This window comes from Misgurnus anguillicaudatus, chromosome 14, assembly GCF_027580225.2.
Source record: "Misgurnus anguillicaudatus chromosome 14, ASM2758022v2, whole genome shotgun sequence".
NCBI classification, from domain to species: Eukaryota; Metazoa; Chordata; class Actinopteri; order Cypriniformes; family Cobitidae; genus Misgurnus; species Misgurnus anguillicaudatus.
Window position 1 is genome coordinate 36,082,298 of NC_073350.2, and position 5,540 is coordinate 36,087,837.

Consider the following 5,540-nt stretch of genomic DNA (forward strand, 5'->3'; position numbering starts at 1 on the left):
CTCCGGGCGGAACCAATCTTCTCGAATTTTGGTTCCGCCCCTTGCATTCGTCACCGTGTGACAATAGCGATTGGTTAGATATGACCTAAACCAGGCTAGCGCCTGACCACTGATACCAACATCGTTTTTTAGTCTATTGTGTCAAAGGCTGCACTAAGGTCTAGTAATATAAGGATTGAGATTTCACCACGATCGGATGTTAACAGGAGGTCATTTGTAACTCTAAGCAGCGCTGTCTCTGTGCTATGGTGGGGCCTGAATCCTGATTGGAACTTTTCATACGTACTATTATTTGTCAAGAATGTGCGTAACTGGCTTGCCACTACCTTTTCTAATATTTTCGAAAGAAAAGGGAGATTTGAGATTGGTCTAAAGTTATTAAGCTCTCCCTGATCAAGCTGTGGTTTTTTTAATCAGCGGTTTAATAACTGCTAGCTTGAAAGCTGTTGGAACGTATCCTATTTCTAGCAATGAGTTAAAGATATTTAGAACCGGGGTTGACACTACAGGGAATACCTCTTTAAGTAGTTTTGTGGGAACGGGGTCTAATATACAGGATGATTTGGATGATGTAATTAGTCTAGAGAGCTCATCTATTGTAGTAGGTTTAAATGAATCAAGATGTTCGTATGGTAGTCTAGTGTTAAGTGAACTAATGGGTAGAGTGATGCCTGGGTAGCTACGATGTTTTCCCTAATAGCCGTAATTTTGTTAGAAAAGAAGTTCATGAAGTCATCACTATTGTGTTGAAGTTTACTATTGGTTTCTGTTTGTTCTTTGTTTCTAGTCAGTTTTGCAACTGTGCTAAAGAGGAAACGATGGTTATTATGATTCTCATTTATAAGCTTGCTAAGATAGGTAGATCTGTCGGTTTTCCTCTAACTTTGTGCTTCTATAATTTCTTTCCATTTTGCTAGTTGCCTTTTTGAGTGCTGCGGCGTGATGGTCATACCATGGAGCTGGCGGTTTTTCTTCGATTCTCTTTTTTCGAATGGGAGCAACGGCATCCAATGTGTTAGAACAGACATTGTTTAGGTTTTCTATTACAATATCTAGATCAACACAGTTATCTGCTACATGTTTAATTTGGGACAGGTCTGGACGAGTGCTAATAAAGTTATCTTTAGTGGTGGAAATTATTGTTCTGGCTAATCTGTAGCATGTTGTGGATTGAGTGATCCTATCTAGAGGTACAGTGTATGACACAAGGTAATGGTCAGAAACTGCATCACTCTGAGGTGATATTTTGATGTCATTAATATTGAGTCCGAGTGACAGAATTAAGTCTAATGTGTGCTTACGAGTATGCATTGGCCCTGTCACGTTTTGTCTAATATATTAATTTGATACCGTTTCTCTACCTAATCAATACTGCTACTTTGTTCTTTTCTATTTTATATGCTTGTAATTTCTTGATTTGTTTTTATTTAATTTTCCCACATCACTTTTTTGCTTATCTGAAAATTATTCAACCCATGACTCAAAAACCATAATGTAATTCATTTAACCAGTACTATATTGTAAAGTTAAGTCATTTTTAAATTAGATGTAGGCCTTCAGGTCCACCCTATTCCAAGGCCAACTTAAAATTGTATGGCCTAGCGACTGATGATCAGATTATGACAAAATAAAATGATTGCAGATGTAAAATAGTAAGGGAACGTTACTTGTTACAGCTTTCCACATTTATCAACCCATTTAATTAAACATGGTTTCTGTTACTAGTCAAATGTTTACAGAGGCCACACCTCCCCTCGAGCACCCCTCACCTTTTCCACCCCTGACCAGGGTTATTATAGTAAACGAAAACTATCACGAAAAATGAAACTATTAGTGAAAAAACGATAAATAAAATAAAAACGCAGGTTTCTAAAAAAAAAAACTAAAACTAAACTATAACTAAAATGTGGACCTGCAAAACTAACTAAAACTAACTAAAATTTTGGAAAACAAATCTTGCGTTTTCGTTTTTTTAAATGTTATTGGATCAGCAGTTGAACACGGAGTCACTCATATTACCGGATCATAAGCAAATGTTCAGCAGATGTTGCTGAATCATTAATTCAATTCAATTCAATTTTATTTATATAGCGCTTTTCACAAAAGTTAATTGTTGCAAAGCAGCTTTACATGAGTAGATGTAAAGGAGAACACAGAAAATCAATAGATAATATAAGCAGTAGAACATAGCGGCTAAGGTTATGCCGTACAAGCAAGCGTATTAATAGTGTTACATATACAGTAAAGTGCTAAGCTAAGCCAAAGTTGGCTGACTCTCCCTGGGACTAAAAACCCCCTAGGAAAAAAACCCGGTGGGAAAAATCCTAGAAGGACAAAAACCCTTGGGAGAGATTTATATATATATATATATATATATATATATATGATAGATACGGTAGGGATAGGAAGCGGGTAAGCGGATTAAACTGGTTCAGCCGGTGGTCGTTGGTCGCGCATCGGCTAGGCATCACGTTAAAGGACAGCCAGTAGATCAGTGGTGCGATGACCTTCACAGCAACAGGAACTTGGTCTGTTTGTGTCATTGTCCTCGGTGCCGAGGACGAGACAGGGAGACAAAAACAGAGTTCTATTAGCGTAGGGGCCATTCGCATGTAATGCAAGTGTCATACATTATGGTTGTTTAAGTCAGCTCGGTTCCAGACAGGCTAACTATTGTGGCAATAGTGTATTACCCATATGAGGTGTGTGAGTGCTTTGTTCTAGACAAAATCACTACTGCGGGAAAAGTACATGTACTGGACATATTTTATGTGTATGCTTTGTTAAAGAAGAATGTCTTAAGTTTAGATTTAAATTGATCGACTGTGTCTGATACTTGAACATTATTTGGTAAATCATTCCAGAGCTTAGGGGCTAAGTAGGAAAAGGATCTACCACTTTTTGACACTTTTGATATTCTAGGGATAATTAAGAGACCCGAATTTTGTGAGCACAGTTTACGTGGTGGATTGTATTCTGATAGTAGTTCTTTAATATACGAGGGCGCTAGGCTATTTAAGGCTTTGTATGTAGTTAGTAATATTTTAAATTGTATGCGATATTTAACTGGTAGCCAATGTAAAGAAGCCAGAATTGGACTAATGTGGTCATACTTTTTAGATCGAGTAAGCACTCTTGTGGCGGCGTTTTGAACCAGCTGTAGCTTGTTTAGCTGATTTGCATGGCATCCCCCGAGTAACGAGTTACAATAGTCTATTAATGACCAATAGGTGGCAGACGAATGTCTATTAGAACTCCTGACCTGCACAGCAGCGTCACGTAATGTGTATGACGGCTAGTTTCTTAAGACAACCTGTCTTCTGCTGGCAAACCATTACAATAACTGAAGAAGGTTTAATTACATCAATGTACCATACACGGAAGCATTTAAATGTTAAACATGGCTGAAAACCCTGACAGCGACCGCTTGCTTGGCACGCTAGACATAAAGCTCTACTGGGGCACGGGCCGCCCATTTTTTTTTTACTTTTTCTTGAAAGCCTGCGGTGTGCAAGATACAATTTCCTTTGCTTAACCCACTATTCCAATATTGCAACAAGTACTGGGAAAGACAAACATTTATTTAAAAATATTTAAGTATCATCTTCATATATACATATATACAGCATTATTAACATGTTTAAAGGCATAAAATGTTTGGAAATAATGGCAGGAGAGAAAATATTTTTATGCACATTTGCATTTTACATAACAATGATTAATAAATTATTTTTTATTTTTAAGAATATTTTCATTTTATGACTGCTACTAAAACATCTATCTTAGTTACTGCTAACTATTTATGTAATGACCTAGAGCTAGTGAACTAAATATTAATTTCATATCTGAAAAAAAATACAGAACAGTATAATTTACATACACAGTTTTTGTATGTGAACAATGCAATATTATAGACTATTGACAGAGGTTTTTCTGAGATTTTCCCTCTGATGTTTGAGCCCTGACAGGGTAAGATGTTATGTGTCTTTACTACCTTAAAGGGGCCATTGCGTGAAAATTTTAGCATTGCCACTTTGACTTGTAGGTTTGAGCAAAAATGTGTCGTTTTGGGTGTCTTTTAAAATGCAAATGAGCTGATGGAGTGCAAACACTGATCACAATGATGGTGGTTTGATGCAATTCAAACTCAATTGTGCTGTCAATTATTTTCTCTTTCTTTCTTTCTCTCTGCACTAAATGGCAGTGCTGTGGTTGGATAGTGTACATTAAAGGGGACATATTTTGAGATTTTTTTAACCCCTACGCTGTCACCCACCCCTTTTAAGTGTGTGGGAGGAATTTGATGTGCACCTTCAAATTAATATAACTCTGGCATTTTTTTGTCTAGAAGCCTAATCTTTGTCTTGTTTTAAAGAAGACAATTTAAGGTTTTTCACTGAAGTGTCTGGATATGAAAATATTAAACAGAAAAAATGTTATAGCAGTTTAAATTTCTTTTAAAAAATAAAAATAATTTCATAACATATTAATTTTATAAATAAAACTATAAAAATGTAAATATTTCAAAAAAGAAATAATGCAAAAATGAAGCCATAAGTCTCAAGTTGTTGTGATTCAATTTTCAAGGTAAAATCACAAAAAATGAGGTTTGTGTGACTTTTTTTGTCGTTTTACCAACAAATGCCACTAGGTGTCAACGGTTTGCTGCATACTCTTGCTGCAAATTAATAAATAACTGTCACTGCATTATTATTACTGCTAAAATGTTTTGAAATATGAAAACTACAGTCTTGGAGCTTTCCAATGATATATAGTTTGTCAACATTTTTGAAGATTTATAATATGATATTAGAATTATGAATATATCAAATTAATATGCATTCCTATGGGGGGTGGGGTCATGTAACTAAAAACTGTCACTACATTATTTCTATCATCAGATGACCTTGAAATATGAAAACTACATTCTGAGAGCTTTCCAGTGATGTATAGTTTATCAAGATTTTTTAGGTTTAGAGTAGGGGTTTAGTGTTATAAATATGTAAAATCAAATTGGGCCTACATGTTGGCCCGTGACATTTTAGAAACTGAGTCTCACTACGTCATAATTCTCCCAAAATGGTGAGGATATATGAAAACTACACTCTTAGAGCTTTCCAATGATATATAGTTTGTCATGATTGGATAAGAATTTACATGGAAAACACTGAAGTAAACGTAGGCAGGATATAAATGTTTTGAGGCGCACTCTCTTCATAAATGAATCAATTACTCTCCCTTCATAATTTATTTTATAATACACTGCTGAAATATGTATTCTAGAGGCTTAGACCTTTCCAACAATATATAGTTTGTAGTGATAGATTAACATTTACGTCAACAATATTGAATTAAATACAGGTGTCCCGTATACGGGACGGCGACAGTTTTAAGATGTAAACTTAATCTAAATCTAGGGTCTGAGCAAAAGTGTGCTGTTTTGGGTGTGTCATATAAAATGCAAATGAGCAGATGAAGTGCAACCACTGATCACAATGATGGTGGTTTGTTGCAATTGAAACTCTATTGTGCTATGAATT